General features: G+C 40.3%; 1 protein-coding gene across 1 annotated transcript in view; it reads right to left on the bottom strand.

Moving 5' to 3' along the window:
* Nucleotides 1-17,686, bottom strand: part of LOC129377515 (uncharacterized) — a 288,482-nt gene extending 270,796 nt beyond the window's left edge. The window contains exon 1 of the mRNA XM_055057514.1: nucleotides 17,679-17,686. The gene's annotated coding sequence lies outside the window, so the exon portion shown is untranslated. The remainder of the gene's footprint in view (nucleotides 1-17,678) is intronic.
* Between the last annotated feature and the right edge of the window lie 550 nt (nucleotides 17,687-18,236).

The following is an 18,236-nucleotide window of genomic DNA, read 5'->3' on the forward strand; positions in this document are numbered from 1 at the left end:
ACGTTTCAGGATTTTCATTTGTAAACAGTTTTGAAAACCAAGCATCACTTGTCTTACATTTTGCAATCATGGAGTACTTTATAGTGGCGGAGCGAGGCTATGATGACGGCAGGTCTCTAAATATCACATTAACTCAAATAACAGTCATTAGGTAATTTGTGTTTTCAATGCAGAAGTTTATCTCCACTTTCCAAACCTCTTCCTCCCGAGTCAATTAAATTCCCCGTTTGTATTGACTTTCCTAATATGCAGAATTGTTTGCAGACTGTTAGATATTTTTTAACATTATCATTTTGTTGTTACTTTAGTTTATATTCAGTCTAAAGTTATTGTGATTTAGTATAAACTGACCTGGAGGTTACAACTGTCTTCATGCGAGATAGTAAAACTTTATGGTTCTCAGACCCTAAAGTTTTCTCTGGTGTTTATCTACCCGGTCTTAGGTGACAGTTTGACCCAGAGCTGAACTGGGCTCAGATTGTAAATTAGATATCACACCTGGAACTGAGTTGTTGGTCTGTTTGTGTTAAATGTTTTACGACCTCTGTTGTTTGATGCTTTGACAATAAAGAGGGAGCTCACGTGAAAGCAGATCAGAACTCTCTTTTGACCAGCCCGGAGGAGCTGTTGATCGGGATTTCTCCTTCTGCAGAAGCCTGACCATATTTCATATACGTTGTCTGTGGTTATTTTATTGTAGGTTCGAGGAAAATACCTAACACAGACATTACAAGGGGACGTCCGCTCCGACGCGTCTCAGAGTTTATATTAAATTGGGAGAGGAAGTGAGACGTGGCCTCGGGGCTTGCGGTCTCAGGGACAGGCTTGCTCAGGATGCAGCAGCGCATCCGCCCGGCAGAGCAGGCATAAACGTGCATCTGGATAAATCTGAATGAATTACGTCTCACTGCTGGTGGGTAAGTGAGGTGAAGTGGTGAAGCGCAGGCTGCTAAGGTCAACGTCTCACCTTCACTTCAGTCTCTTAAAAAAAAAAAAAACACAGAAGTATCCATTATGTAGAAGTCGGTGGTTTAGCTGTGAGAAGAATAAAAAAAAGAAATGCCCCAGAAGCTTTCAAGAGACAGCATGACCTGAACTGTGTTTGCCTAAGCTGAAGGTTAAAGAGAAATCAGAGATGTTTGCTGCAGGGAGCATTAACAACACATTTCTGACCACTGGGCTGCAGACAAACCTTGTTCTTGTCACGCATTTCTAAAAGAAACCGAAAACACATCGAACGTTCCGGCTGAGAGATCAGATTGAGATTAAATATTTAAGCAGCAAGCTACATTTTTAGCCACTGTCATATGAGTCTGAGCTAAATATTTAGTTTTGATAACTAAATATTGAGCCACAAATTTTATTTCGCTCACTAAATATTTACTGTAATATTGGCTGCTAACTAAAAATTAGAAACCAAAAAATTTAAATTAAATTAAACACTTTGAATAGCAAATCCAAATGTTATGTTTTGCTAAATACTTTATTTGAAAAATATTTAGTTAGCTTGCTACCTAACTAAATATGGTTTGAAGTCTTTATTTATAAATGTAGCAAAAATATGACTTGGGAAAATGAACACCCACATTTTATTTATTTTTTTTAACCAAACATGCTTTAGAGCTGATGTAATTTTTTTTCTCTCCCTCTCTCTGTCTCTCTTCCAAAGGTTGACAATCAAACCCAATCAAAGTCTGATGGACAACAGTGTGACATCCTGTCGTGCGTTCATGCTGCGTTGATAAGAATAAATAAGCGTTTTCCTCAGACGTCCTGAAGATCTTGGCGGTTGCAGACGGTGCGTCGCATCTCCTCTGCTTAGCTCACCAGTTCAAATGCTAGAAGCAGTTTGAGCGCAGCCCTGATCTTATTTGAAACATATTTATTGATGCAAAAAAAAAAAAAAAGACGAATTTGATACTTTTGCACTTGGGAAGCAAATTAGCAGTCTGTGCCTGTGATCAACACGAAAAAACAGCTTTTGAAAAAAAAAACCTAAACGATTTTGCTGCTCATTACCTCGGCCGACGCGGCGCTTTGCAATTAGAGGCGGTTCAAAGGGAATCACTGGAATAAGAGCAATGATTTAATCTCTTTTTTTTTTTCTTTGAAAGTTCTTTATGTTCTGTATGTGGTATGTGCTTTGGTGCTTAAAACAGCTTTCTGCACTTCTCTCCACGCAAATATTTCCGCACGACCTCTGGACTTTGATTAGGTCAACAGCTTCCCTGACTTGGCCTCAAACTGTCACACACAGGAGAATCAACACGACGCCTGGTTTGAAGTCCGCTTACGATAAGGCAAAAAGATCAAACGCTGGAGATCAGACGCTCACCCACTCGCCGCTCTCCTCTCGGTCTCGTCACCATGCAGATGGGAGAATCCACCTGCCTCCTCCACATGGCCACAAACAATGAGAAAGGTCAAACGTCTTCCTTCCACAGAGGTTTGATAGGAGAAGCACACAAACTTGGAGGTTTATATATTTTTTCCCCTTTGAACACAAACGCCTTGAACTGTGATAGCTCCTCATTGGCACTTGGGTTGCCTTTGAGGAAATGTTGGCATTATGTATGAAGCAATTTGGGTAAATTGTCGTCAATTTTCCAGAAGAGCCTTGGATTCAATGTGTTCCCATGACACACGACGTCTTATGAACTGTGATGCCACGAGAGCTCTGGTGGAGCCAGATGCACATTGTTTGAAAAAACTAAAAACAAAACTTCATTCTCAAACTACTTCCTGTCGTCTTCTTCGTAGTTTTCGCCAGTAGTAATATCCAGTTGTTCGTCACGTGACTAGTGTGATGTGAAAAACCACCTCATCCTACTGCGAAAACTTTAGACACATGAGGGTCCCCCCCCCAAAATTGCAGTTTTCATTAAGCACATTTATTTTTGTAATTTCAACTTTATAGTTAATGGAAAAGCATCTGCTTTCTCTGATATTTTACTAAACGGTTTCGAACTGCAGGACCGGTGGTTCAAAGTGTTTAATGTTTACGAATTTTAAAAGCTTTAATTGAGCCGCTACCAGGCCGAGACTTGGTGCTTGTTGAGTTCAAAGTTCATGAACCACTGCTTTAAACATTTCAAGGACGGACACTGATAGGAGACTCCGGCTCTTCCTGTTTTTCTAACCGCATTGTTTTTATTTGGACAAGGCGCTTACAGGAAAAAGCAACTAAACAAGCAGAGGCGTCAAAACCCATTTTCAGCTCCGTCTCTCTGCACAACCAGCCGCTGCTGCCTGTCATCCAGTTCACAGGCCAACATCGCGCCTTCTCCTGGGCCTGCTCCGCGTACGTTTCCAGACTCCCGGCACGCCGAGCGCACAAACACATTTTGGGAATGACTGAGTCCCAAAAGGCGGAACATTGACACCGCATTGGCAGGCAGAACTGGAGGAAAGAGAGACGTAGGCATTCCTTCTGACATGATTTATCTGCTTTTAACAGCCTTGACTCTCGGTGACAGCGCGCCGCTGTGGAACATTGTCAAATTTTTGTTTTGTTTTTTTGCTCTCTTAAGCCACCTCGGCTTTTTGGCCCAAACTTGAAAAAGCTTGCTTCCTCCAACGAGACACAGGAAAAACGCGTCTCAAAGACGTCGTTCAATTTTTTCTGCCTTTAGATGAATCTCGTCGACGGCTTAGGAGCAAACATGTGATCACATGAGCAGAGGTTCATGCGAGTAGCCAGAGTGGCTTGAAAACCTACAAATAAATATTAATTCCAGATCACAATGAGTCAATTTTAACTAACTAATAAACTAGTTTCTCAAGTAATGTTTTAATAATTTACTTGGGACTTTGCAGTCATTTTGCGTCTGAGGTCACTCTGCGTCTCTTTGAATGTGAGATGTGTCCTCTTTGCTAGTCACCTTTCTTTCTTTCTTTGTTTTTAATTGCATCTGGTTAATTTGTGAAAGATTTAGCATTTGCATATTGACAGCTTTTGTATCGGGTTTGAACTCAGAAATGACCTTTTGCAACATCTAGGCCTTCAGGAGGCGCAATATTTATGAAGTGTTGTGATGAAAACGCTTTGCTCTAAAGCCTGTGACGGTGCATCAAAGTGTGAAGTGAATGAAGTTCATCTGCCTGGTTAGAATTCAGTAAATTCAGTTTCGATCTTTAAACCTGAGAGCACCGGGGTTTTCTTTCTTTGTCTTGTTGGAGAATATGGGAAGCCAGGAGAATTCAGCTGCTTTCTGCCGTCGCAGCGTTTGACCTCGTTGACTTTTGTCCGTCTTTGTCAGTAATTTTTACTTGGTCAAACAGGCAAGTTTGGGAAACTTTTCTCATGAAGCAGCGGCAGAGTAGAGCTGTGCTGTTCCGAAACTAAAGTTGAATTCCCCCGAGTCGTTGATAGTGGAGGAAAAAAATCTGAGGCTGACTTTTCTCTAAAATATTCTGCCACGACTAAACCACTGTACGAGAAAAGAAGAGTAAGGACCCGAAGGAAGAAACTCGCTCAGAGGTAGCTTGGTTTGTTATAGTCTTGCGGTAAATTATTCAAGAGGCGGACGAGCTGGAGAAGCGAGGAGGCGGAGCCGGTACCGAAGTAACGAGTCAGACAAAATGGGTTGAAGGTCAATTTAAACACGGACAGGAGGCAGTAAAAGAAAATAAAAAAATCTAAGTGGGTGGATGATAGAACAATCTGGCAAACAGCCTGAATCCTGGGAATGCATCAGACAGTGGGAGAAGCAGCCAACAAGAAACATATCAAAAGGTCAAGAATTTCTCTGCAAGCCTTCCTTGCTAATCGTAAATATACCTGGATGAGGGTGAATCAAGTTTTTCTGGAGGTTATGGCTTCGAAGCGACACACTTTGCCGTCGTTTCTGTGGTTTAAAGTTCTTCTTTATGATGCCAGACAAGGTATCGGAGTTTTCTCAGCTGCACAGAGCCACACAGCTGCATTAAGATGCTGAAAAATTGTCAGCCGCCGCCCTGTTACCAAAGAAGATGGAAATATGTACAATTCAGATGACGCTTAATTTTTTTCATTCAACGTCTTTGGTTTTCAAGGCTTTATGTTGCAAAGCTTTTTATAATCTTTGAACAAAACATAAACGTAGCAGCTGCGGAGGTGTCGCTCAAACACGTCTATGTGACGAAGCCTTTGACTGCCACGTCCTTGTACCTGCCGGGAGTCAGGTCAGGTCAGCTGAGTTATGAGAACCTCTCAGCGTTCAGAAGTGAGACTCCTTTCTTTTATAAGAGCACTTCTGACACCGAGGCCCTGCGCCTGTCATCTGGCAGAGACATGCAGGTGTCAGGGTTGAAATGGAAATTTAGAAGTGACTGTCATATCTGTGTCTCTCTGTCTCAGTCGTGTCGCTTTTGTTCCGTTTGTAGAAAACAGGGACGATTGAAACCAGCGTCTGTTCATGCACAAGGCATAATCAGACGCTGGCAGGACGCTAATTAGCTAGTGCGGGCATGAGTGTGGTCCTTTTTTTTAATGTGCCTGGGTGCTGAAGAAGCATATTCTGCTCTGAAAATGTGAGGTTTGTGCAGGTGAGTATTCTGCATGCTTCCTTTAAGTCTGGATGTTGCTCCGTTTCCACGTGGCCAAGATGGAGGTCAGTCTTCATCAGTGGCTGGAGGGTCCTTTGAGTTAGAGAGAGGTTTGTCATCAAGAGCCTGAGTATTGCATCAAAGTGTGGAGTCTGGGCATGGTGGTTGGAGCAGCTCTCAACACTGTGTTACAGTAATAAAGCAAGGAAACAAACTTTGTTCTTAGACTCAAACTAATCAAGAACTTTTTGAATCAGAGAGTAGAGAACAAACGTCATTTGTTCATTTTTCCTTCCTCCTTTATATACGGACGCTTGCCTACTTTTCCCTTAATAGATTTATTTAGGTTTATCTTCAAAAGATACTTTTAATCGGACACACGACACTCATCGGGACATTGAAAATGATTGGATTTTCAATGACAAAAGGAACCCGTTTTTCCAATACCTGTGCACTCCACGGCTCTGAAAGCCCAACTGGACTAACCACACTCACAAATAATCCTAAATCCACTGCTATGTCCACCAAGACAATCCCAGTCTGTTCAGCTGCTTTCTTTTCAAAAGCTTTCAGTCGTCCATAGTTGACGAGTTAACAGATATTCAATAAACGTTAAAGTTACGAGTCCATGAAACCTTTGATTGTTTACAATCATGGATTTACTCTCTTGTTTGCGTACAAACCTGACAATTTATTAGACTCTTGTGACATTGGGAATAGTTGTTAAAATCCGTCTTTGACTGGGACGCTGTGTTCTCAACATCAGGGTCGCTCTTAACGCGGATCGAACCAAACTGTAGATCTGATGTGCCGGGCTTGAGTCCTCGATTTCTTCAGACAACAGAAGAGTTATGTAAACACAATCACACTGTTCTACTTTATATTTAGTGTGTTTATTTCCACTCGCCCGGGAGCAGCGTTCCAGCAGCGCACCGTAAGTCAAGGCAGCAAGTCTAAATTTAATCGGAGTCATCGGGGCAACGTGCGAAAAGGAGACTTAAACGGGAGAAGAAACAAACGGCGACAAGCAGTCGTCGTCGGACGGTCATTTCCGTAGCAGAGTTCACCAAAGACATATTCAAAGAATTAACGTTTAAGACAATCAAACGGTGAAACGTGGCAGCATTTTACAGCCACAGTGAAGCATGTAAAAGTGGAAAGAACCGCCATGATCCGCTGCAGGAAAACCTACCTGATAACTGCTCAACTTATTTATTTATATATATATATATATATATATATATATATATATATATATATATATATATATTATATATATAATAAATAAATATATATATAAATATATATATATATATATATATATATATATATATATATATATATATATATATATATCTCTTTCCCACTTCTCTTCAGAGTCTCTGACGGTAGGAGGTATATTTATGTTGCATTGTGCTGCAGCAAATAGGAAGGTGATGGTTTCACCTGGAGTCTGGATTTCAGGTGTGCTGTGGGTAAAATTCTCACAGTTCAGTCGCCACATCATAAAGCCTGGCTACGAAGAAAAGCTCGTCTGTTACTGAGGTTTTAACATGTCAAACATATGTATATATCTTTTCTTTTTTATACCATGATTTAAATCCAGTCTCAGATTGACAAAAATACGCCACAGAGTCAATTTGATACTGGTTCTAGACCAGTATTGCTTTTTGATAAAAATTGCTTTAAAATATGGTTAATTGTGCCAAACGCATAACAAGGAAAGAAAATCAGTGAAAAGAAAGATACAAATCTTTCAACCAAAGTTCTTCACTGCTTTTTACAGGATGGGATTAGAGAAAATGAAAAAAAAAAAAAGTCAGATTTGTATTTTATTTTTCTTTTTTTTAGTGGCCCTGATCCTCTTCTGCAGCTTTTGGAGTTGACGTGGAAGTCACATTTCCGACTAAAACCTACCTAAAGGAGGGAATGAAGCAACTTTTTCTTTGACTTGTTTGCAGCAGCGCCTGTCTCCCACCCAAGAAAAAAAAACAAACAACAACCTGGTTTTTATTAACAATTCAAAATCTTTGAGCTAAATTTGCCTTAGTAAGTCTAGAAATTTGTGGATTATGACCCCAAGATCCTCAAACACGTTAGCATAATTCCCCCCCAAGTGTCGCCACTGATGACCTTTGTTGTGAAGAGGTGCGTGTTGCAGTATGTGTCGTTCCCAGCATGGTTCCTGGAACATGACGGGGACTTTGATTCATCTCCTCACCCTTTCATTTCCAGGAGGAAAGTAAACGTCTGCTCGAGCTTAGTGGTTAGAGACCTTGCTTCGAAGGATTTGAAGAAGTTTATTAAAGGATTATATGGCGCCGACTCACTATTGATCATGTAACACAATTGCACACCGTAGCACCTTTACCTCACAGCCGGGCTCCTGAGAGTCCGTCTACTCAGACAGGCCGGCGTGGTTCTCTTTACTCTGTATGCAGTGCTTTCCCCCGTCCGCCATCATTCTCACATTTTACACATCGACTTGCTCTCAAAAAGCAGCGTGTGATGAGCGAGCCTCGACGGACGTTTCACACCTGGAGGGGCCGGAGAAGATGTCCTGCACCTCACATGGGTGCACAGCGTGTCTGTCTCCACAAGACGGCAAATAAAAGCACTGAGAAAAAAAATAAAGCGTGAAAAAGAAGAAACTGAAAAAATAAACGGACACAAAAAAAATAAAAATATGCGACCCTCGTCAAAAATCTTGCTGCTCTTCTGAAATTAGAAGAGCAGCAGGGGCATTTGTGTGCATTTATGTAATTTAATAGTTTTGTGATTGAGTTTGTTGATTACAATTGTTATGATGTGCTTTTTATTACCCAGTAGAAAACAATGCAGTATAGAAATGAAAAATCCTGAGTCTGCAACTTAAATAGGAATACTATTATTCCTTCAATAGTTAACATTCTGTTACATTCATATATCAGGTTAGAGATATAAATCTTAAAATAAATATCTATATATTGAGTAAGATTTTCATTCAGTTGCCTAAATAGATAAATAAAGCTACAGTTGTGGGGGATTTTAACAGGTTATATTTGAAATCAAGGAGACATTCTGAACATAAACATTGACGTCATGCTCCTAAATTGGAAGTGTAAACTCTTGATATTTGATTTTTCAGTATTTTTCAGTATCTGATATTTCTAATCGCAAAAGTCGAGGAAATCATCGACGGCATATTACTGAATTAACCTGAACTGGTGGAGAGAGAAAGACAGGGAGCGAGACGGTCCTTTGTTTGCTTTCTAAAACACGCCACGATAAAGAAACGATGAGACAGTTTGATCAATTTACCCTGAAAAGTCAATTCTCCTCGGTGTCAATAAGTTCTTTGAGAGGACGTCACCTTCAAAAGCTTTGGAATTCTGTCACAGGGACAAATGTCTCCTAATGCTTCCTGTCTGTATTTTCTCTTTTTTGTTTTATTTGACTTAGCTTTCTTTGTGTAATCATGTAGGTGTGTCATTGACGTCAAACCACAAGTCCCCCGTTTGGGTTCACTGGTTCATGTCAAACCGGCTCTAAAGCCAACAGGACCTTGTTGCTTTGATGAGGGCAAACAGGGGCAAATGTGGCTCCAGTTTAATCGATACTTTAAGATGCAAAGTGCCCAGTAAATATTTAGATGTTACTATGACTACTGCAACCACCTGAACATGTGTAGATCACGTGCCAGCTGAACATGTGTAGATCACGTGCCAGCTGTCATCCTTTGTTTTTTCTTCTATGTTGTTTCCATGTTAGAATTTTTTTGAAAAGCCAAAGAATGTTTTTATTTATTATGCTTCCAAAGTTAACATCATTGTATTTCATTGTTATGTTATTGATGAGACTAAAACCTAAAGCATAAAGAATATCAGAAGAAGCTGATTTGACTGTTGATAGAAACCCTTTAGTTTCTTTTGTTGGTTAAAGATGGGTTTGTTTCATTTGAAATGTGCACGAAAAACTGTCTCTATTTTAATAATGTCGGAAAAAATGCAATTAAAATCACACATGAATTAGTTTGTTCACACAATAAGTCATTAAAAAACATGGTGCGTCCTGATCTGCCTGCCACTTCCTGTCGTGTTCTTTGTCGTTTCCGGCAGCAGTAGCAACAATTAAACATTTCAATTGCTCCTACTAGAATTTGAGTTTCTGTTAAATAAAATCCAAATGTTACAAATGGTTTTGTTGTTGTAACATAATAATAATAATAAAAAAGGTTGTGGTGACCCACATGTCACATCATTTTGCAGTAAAAAGAAAGAATAATTTGTGGTCTTTAACTTGACTTTGACTACACCAAAAATGATCTTGGAGTGAAATTGGCTGGAATAAAATAATAAAATTTGAAACAAAGTACACTTTCTTTGATCGGGACAGAACCAGAGGTTAGGTCTGAAATTCACAACAAGTCCTGCTTTCTTTTATATGTCCCATTTGTTGTCAGGCACACACAAAACTGCCTTCCATTTATCGTTTATGTTTTAGCTGTTTGAAAAGGAGACCTTGTATTTGAATAGGCTTTTAGCGAGACATGCACATTCTGCCTCGTTCGGTGGAGCTGCCCCTGATTGAGCTCATAATACCGTCGTAGTGACCCTTAAATCTCCAATCAGCTGCTCAAGATGCATCTGCATCTGATAAATAACCTCACAAGTGACTTAATTATAACACGGGGCAATCCAAGACCTTTGATTGGGATAAAACAACTAAAGATCCTCGGAGAATATGAATCACTGAGCCCCTGTGGTGCTTTCAAAGTCTACATCAGCTTCATTTGATTGTAATGCTAAAAAAAAATACAAAATTTAAAAAAGCCATTGCTGCACTTAAGAATGAAAAGCGAAATCTGCATCTGGAGCATCTAATCACTAATGAAAAGATAGAATAATATGTCCTTAAAAACTAATAATAATAGTTTATTCAATAAACATCTTAAATAAACTTTAAAAATTGAAACTTTTTAAAGTACCGGTGAGGAATAATGAGAACATTTCAAGGTGACACTGACCTGTTGAAAAAATGTTCAACTTTTGTTGTTGTCGTCGTTTCACCTTTCCCTGTCGTTTGCCGCTCCCCATGTGTTGAGCTCATTTGTATAACGTTTTCTTAAGGGTTGCCAGTGTTTTGCAATAACAATTTTTGTAACAAAACTATTAAATCACAATTTTTATTGAAAGTATCGGTATCGGTATTGTTGTCAGTGCCCTGTACGTTCTTGGTATCGCAATGATGATTGCATTTGAGGAAAATGTGTTGTTTGTCGCTTGTTACATAATTGATAATCGTGCCAATGTGAAACACCTCGTTGTTAGCATGTTGCTATTCAAATAAACGGGATTTGGCTTCATTTTATGACTGCAGAAACAGCACTAATCACTACTCAAAGTAGCCCCTCCCCTTTCCTTTCCTCAATTAAGAAAAATACTTTTTGGTATAATTCCCAAAACATTCCAGTTTATGATTGTGTTACTGTAGCAAAAGACGAAATCAGTTGGATGTCATCAAAGCTGCAGTATTGAACTTTTACAAAAATATGCTTGTTTCCATATTTATTAAAACTGTTACCATGTCATGAAAGTGTAACATGAGTTAGACAATCTGTGAAAACATCTAATTCTGCCACTTCCTCCGTGAGTTTTGGCTGCTATCTGAAGAACTCCAGGTAAAAAACAACCAATCAGAGGATTAGTGTCTCAGAGCCATCAATCAATCTCATGTACTTGCTACTAAATGTGCTAACAGTGGAGAAACAACTTATCGTTTCAGGAAAGCTGTTTATCCGCTGTCAAAGGTTGCTATGCTAACTAGTATTAGCATTGCAGCGGGCTGTGTTGTGATGAGCTAGTGGTAGCATTGCAGAGCATGAGAGTGATTGACAACACTGAGACCCTCATCCTGGCTCTGATTGGTTTTTTTCTGACTGGTCTAGTTCTGCAATTTGGAGAAGGCAGAGGAGCTCACATGTCTATTGTATATTATACTGTTAGGGCATAATGTTCATTTTAACAACAGTATAAAATTATTATTTTTTAATTGTATACCTCAGCCTTCAGTGTGGAGGATGCTGTAAATTCACCAAACAAGACTCTCAATCTAACGGAAGTTATTGCCGTTTGATAATCAATACGTTTTAAAAACAACACAGGTATTGTGGACATCCACAAGGGACAGGCATATTGTCCCCATGAATTAGTCAACAACTTACATGTCTCATGTTTCATTTTCCAAAGATGGACAGTTTGGTTTCATCAAAAAAAAAAAAAAAAAATGAAGAAACTTTATGGACAGCGTAATCTCTGTTTTTTGTTGTCGGAGGGCCGTTCCCCTTGATGACCTGGATGTTTCTCCTGGAAACGCTGTCAGATTAGGTTATTTATGTCTTGGCAAAAACAAATTGGCCTCTAACCCTGCATGCTTCACAGTGGGGTACGCCTCATTCCCTTCTGTTTGATCACCTTTAATTGGTCACGCAGCCACATTTCCAATACCTGCCCCTGTTTGCCCTTTCAGACCAATTAAATTAGGCTGCTGCTTATGCCGTAATTAGTGGCAACTCCCTGTTGGAGTACATCTTTATTTTTATCTCCATCTCTGCATGTGAACAAGTTGATGTCGATTCAAAAAGTAAAATGTGGTTTAACAGCTTCATCTGACACACTTATCTTAGATATTATTGAGCATTTATTACAGCTAATGGAATTTATTGTGACACTTTTGACTTTCTCTGTCATATCCACTGTCATGCTGCTTCATATATCAATTATGCAAAATTTCCACACCGGGTCTGAGCCCATATAATCAGGCCTCTTGTGCAAAGCGATCAGCATGCACTGGAATTCTCTGAGATTTGTGAGAGTGCGCACACCTCCAAATTGCGCACACCTGCTGGTTTCTGAGAGACTGGCGGACATTTTGAGGGCTTCAGGCAGAAGTCGAAACTCTGTGTTTCTTTGTTTTCCCGTTGAAGAGAAACTGTTCGAACACTCTGTATTTTAGCTTCCCGAGCTGCGTTTTTTATTTCATTATTTATTTTTATCTGAGTAATCAGATATTCTCTATGATTAAAAAAACTACAACAATCTATTATTAATAACAAGTTGGACTAGCATTTGGGAACAAAATGATGAGACGCAGAAACCCTGCGTATGAAAGGTCAAGGCTGTGTTTCGCATGAAAGTGATTTCTGAGAACGGGATCCTACGGAGGATCTCAGACACAGTTAGCTTGCTGCATTATCTTCCTCTTCCATACGTCTCCCACCTTATCACTGTGGGACTCGGACTCTCATCACATCCCCAGTAACCTAAAAACAGCCCATCGATAAACCTCTTCTACGCTGACCTTTTTGTGATCCCAGGGTAATTTCCAGTGGGAGTCGAGATGATGTTAGTTTCCCTCCTGACCAGAACGCGAGCATAATTGAGACGGATGCGTTCTGTCGCAGACACAAGGAGGGGAAATATGTCTTCAGATGATGGAAACGGAAAAATAAAAAAAATTTAAAAAACGAACAAACCTCCAGGCAAGAACGAGGTTGCTTTTGAAACAGACGCAACAAAAGATTCAAAAGGAATCCACACATGACGGAAGAAGTTATAAAATCTTTGTGAACAATGTTTTGTTTTTCTTTTTTTTTTATTGGTTCAGTGTCGAGTTTGTTTGTCTGGGTATCTTCCAACTTCAACACAATGTACATCAATGGGAATTCATTATTCGTGAGAATGAGTCTCAGAAAATATGTTTTTCAATGAAAACACGCCGGGTCAGATTCCTGTCACACCCATAGACAGGGGTTGAGAGAGCAAGGCTGTTTTCAACCATCTTGAAATGCGTCTGTTTGAGTAGCGGGGGATAAAAACACTAAATGTCTTTGATTAACAAGAAAAGGTCACTGGAAACTTCAACTGACAGCAAAATGAAGACCGGCATGTTCTCCATTTTGAAGAGCGGCTAAAAAAAAGTTCTCTGTGCTGTTTCATCTGAACGACCCCAGGGGAACAGGACGGCATGGATTACTAAGAATAAATTTAAAAAATCTGATTATCTAAAAAAAAGGACTAAACATTCTCAAAGTGAAGGTTGTCCATGCCAGAATATGGTGCAAATAATGCACAAATAAAAAAAATTGAACCACTTACCAATAAAATGATGCAATTATGTTACAGTAACATCACAGTCCGCTATGGATGTGTAAACATTTCAACCTAAAGGTAATCTACCGGTCACTGCATCGATGAACCTAATTTCAGTTCTGGAATCCCAAGATGGTGGCGAAATGGACACACAAAAGTGTTTTGCCACTGTTTTAGTAAATTCTTCAGTGCTAGAGTTGAATGCTGGCAGCTTACTATAGCTAACCGTAGCATTAAAGCTATTTTCCAAACAGCCAAATTCATAGCAGTTACCATACCCTAGCTAGCATTTAGCTTTTACCCATTAGCATTAATTTCAGTTTGGAGTCACATTAATTTTCATGAGAATGTTTCGCGTCCAAGCATGAAATGTAGAAATTACAAGTAATCCAGGTTGAAAGAGAGAGAGGGAGGGAAAAAACACACACATATGTTTCCTCAAAGATATTTTAAACGTGCCGTCTGGGTTTTTGTGAAGATGGGCTTTTTGGGTTTTCATATTTGGAAAATTACTTGCAGCAGATTGAAGTTTTCTAATAAGTGATTTTGTAGAAGTGGAGAAATTCTCATCCAGATGAAAGACAACACTTGGTTAGCCAGAATACATAATAGGAGGGCAGGGAGCGTCTGAGGCAACTCGTGGTAACTCGGAGAATCAACTTGGTGGGAGAAGAATCCGACTGGAAGCTACATTTCAGTCCGAGTCGTTCTCAGGACCCGCCACCGTCGGGCCATTTCCGGTTCAGACGTTCAACAAATGATTGATTCTCAGGCTCCAATTCGGACCTCCAACCCAAACCTTTCGCTTATGTTACTTTTACAAGGCAATTAAATAATAGATCCTTTAGACTCTTGTGTTTGTTTTTCTGATTATTCACTCCAGTGTAAGAACTTGCAGAAACCCTTTGAGTAATAATACAAAGAGGTTCATTGAACCAAATGACTGAAGATCTTTTGTAGTTGTCTACTTGTGGAAAAGCTAAAAAAAAATTTCAGACGAGGACAGCCATCTTAGACAAATTGTACCTTTTTTTTCTTCTTTTCAGCACGGAATCAGACTGGAAACTTGCGTTCATTAGAAGACTTTTTCTGGGAGTGGGGGGAAACCAGGACAAGACACAGGAAGACCTTAGAGGTTTACTAATGAAACGACGGGACAGGCTGGAGATCAGCTGTTCTAGAGCACGAAGACAGTATGAGCAACTTGAGATCAGTGAAAGCATATCGAAAGAAGAGCATTTCAGGTTGAAGTTGGACAATGTGGCGATGGGCTTGGGGCCCTGCTGGTTCCTTTAAACTCTGACCCGAGGGCCTGGCGGCTCACAGGAGGTGAGCAGCGCCATCAGGTTAGCATTGCCTCCCAGGAGAGGCTGATTTATGGCGGATAAAGGAGTTGCTACTGATGATAACAATTACAAAACGGAAATCATAACCCACTGTGACAATGTTTCCAAGCATTAAAGAGCAAAATTCTTTTCTTCTTTATTTTGCTCTCTTCCTCAGTTATAATGAAATTAATCAGCTGAGTTGCTTCCTGTCTCTGATGTGTATTCTTCATGTGTACTCAATAGCTCCAGGGTCAGAGTTAACCAACTGGGGACACTGCTTTGACTCAGACACATTTTACTGCCTCAAGTTTCCACAAGAGAGAAATAAATCAACATTAAAATCAATAGTCTTCACGGAACTTATTACAGAACAAACAAACAAAAAGCCAATAATGAATGAAATGGTCACGTCCACTTTGGGGATTCCAGGTTAATCTTGTAAGTTTATGAAACTTTCCCACCAGCGGTTTTGATGCAGTCGACGACAACGGCGCAAGTACGCGTTGAGGCTTTGCGGCTACGTCCGCTGCAGCAGAGGAATGAGAAGAAAAAGAAAGAAAAAAAAAGAAGCTGAAATCAAAGATCCAGTGCGAGGTGAGAGGGATGGGACTGACACAAAAAGGAGCAGGAAAATAATAAAGAACAAACCCACAGGAAAGAAAACATAGACAAACACATTACACGTAATAAGGAAATGCCCAGACAGCGTGTCGGGCACGCAAACTGCCGAACTGACCTCTATTGATCCGAAACTCGAATCATGTCATGAACAAACACACACACATACATATACACACACATACACGCCTACTCTCTTGGAGGTCCCATCAATATCCTTTATTGAGAAACCTCTCTGGCAGTTTGCATCTGGTCTTAATTACATGTAGGGGTTGAAGGCTGGATCAGTCAGAGCAGGACAGGAGAACCGGTGAAAATACAGTAAGTCTGCTTGTGCTTTAATTAGGACCAACACACAATACACACCCAAGAGATCCCTTCGAGCCCTCCAATTAATTAACATGACTTTTGATTGTGGTAGGAAGATAAAAAAAAAAAAAAAAAAAGAAAGTCGGAGTAAATTATAATTCGCTTTATGGAAACGACGGCGGCTCGCACAAGTCTCCACGCGCTTGGCTTAAAAACCCAGCAGAAGCGAGATGGAAACCACAGGAGCGCACAGCTTGCACAGAAGATTTTGAGCTGTGATGTTCCACATGCAGGCTCCCATGTCTGCTTCGTTGTTTTCAAACTGAGATATTTGGTCCATTAAAATCTGTTCAATTCCTTTGGGCTCAGTGCTCTAGAAGGCTTTTGGGGAGAACTTGTTTGGATCAGATCTACATTATTCATGACAAGCTGCCCCTGACAGAGAGCGACAGACTTCCACCATGTTCTCACTGAGACAATCAGACAAGATGCATCACATTTCTTCACGCTGCATGTTTAATTTTGCCAATGGGTCTTGTCTGAGTTTGAGGTTTTGTGCTCAGATTGGAGTTGTGAGGAAGATGCTGATCCAAAGTAACAACCGTAATAAGAATGCAAAGATAAATTCGTCAGACGGTAACATGGAAACGATTTTCGGAGTTTTGGGTGGTCGGCTGATCCATGCATGAGAAATTGATCTAGTGCACGGATCCGCAAAGGTCTGAAAATGAGCCACTGTCCATTTATTCTTTGACCAAAAGGTCTGAACGTGTGCGGTTGATAATCACCCCACTACAGCCGACTCAGCAACTTTGTCGCTATCTTTAGCAACTTTTCAGGCAAAAAATTTTGGGATGTGCCAAAATCGGGATCAGCACATCAGGCTTTTTTTTAAAGACTGGTTAACAGCCAGAAATCTGGACTCGGTGAACGCCTTCGTCTTTAGCGACGTAACTGCTGTCTCACGATAGAAAAGCATGTGATGACTCGGGCACATTGAAAACTGATTTTATTAAAACCCACCTTTAAACTCAATTGGAGTCAGTGTTTGTAAATTAGAAAAAGTTACTAGCAGACATTTTCAAAGCCAAGACCAAAAACAATTCTATCTCCCATCGCACATTTGCAACAAACATCTTAAGGATGTTAGAAACCTTTGGGTTAATATGGGCTGGTGAGACAAATGTGGAACGTTTTTTGATGGTTTATACAGGTTGTTAACATCTGGACATCTGCATGAACCTGCATGGAAGTTTTTGGAATGGCCTATTCAAGGTCCAAACATAAAAATGTTTGACCCTTGGTAGTCTATTTGTGCTAGAAAAGCCTCTACTGTGGCAACTTCGAAACAGCTCTGCAAGGACTGGGCCAGAATTCCTCCAATAATCACCAGTTATTACAAATACTTGACTGGTTTGTAGCATTCACAGTTTTCTTTTTTTGCATTGATTTGGCAACATTTTTCCCTCAATAACAGAAATCACAACTTGAAACTCGCATCGTCTTTCTCCCGATAGCGATACGTGTTTGAACAGAAACAGTTCAAATTTAAAGATAGCGAGATATAGTTGTTTGTTTTTTGTCGCAGGTTGTCCAAAGACCCCGGCTTAGTAACGTGGGAGTTATGGTGAAAATATTAACTTAAAGCAAGATGTTGAAATGTTTTCATGGTCAGTAGTGAAAGTGCAGAAACTCCCAGTTCAGCTCTAGAGTGTCTGCACAGATGATTCGGCACTTCCTGTATCCTCTCATCGCTACCTGCAGTAACCTCCGACACATCAGCCTCCCGCTCACAGACAGGTGACATGCAGTAAAGGTCGATGGCCTCCTGCCTCCCCGCCAGGCACCGACCGCAGCTTCAAATCAATAACACCAGCTGAAAACAATAATTGGGATTTCTTTTGCACTCTTCTTCCTTTTTTTAGCATTCTGACTCTAAATTAATTTCTCTGAGGACAAAGATCTACATTTTGACGCACATTTGCGGTGAATTATACATCAGGACCGCCTTCGTCCACGTTCAGCGTGTGGTTTCGATGGGCGGCTACCCCCTGTGCATCGCCGGCCTCCGGTTCTCCATTTGTATTCTGCTCGTCTTTGCACTTTTTTGGCAGAGGTCTATAAGCTATCTTTACACTGAGCCTCAAACAGCCAGTGGATCCCAGCCAGGCTTGACATTTAGAGTCTTTCCAGTTCACAGGATGCCCTCTGGGGGGAAATATCAGAGCAGACAGCCATGACGAGACACTTAGTTTGCTTCATCTCACCAAGGGTACGCACAGTGTCTCAGAGATTTATGATTTTGAGTCTAAATTACTGTTCAAAT

The sequence above is a fragment of the Poeciliopsis prolifica genome, unplaced genomic scaffold (genome assembly GCF_027474105.1).
Source record: "Poeciliopsis prolifica strain line A6 unplaced genomic scaffold, Auburn_PproV2 SCAFFOLD048, whole genome shotgun sequence".
Lineage (NCBI taxonomy): Eukaryota > Metazoa > Chordata > Actinopteri > Cyprinodontiformes > Poeciliidae > Poeciliopsis > Poeciliopsis prolifica.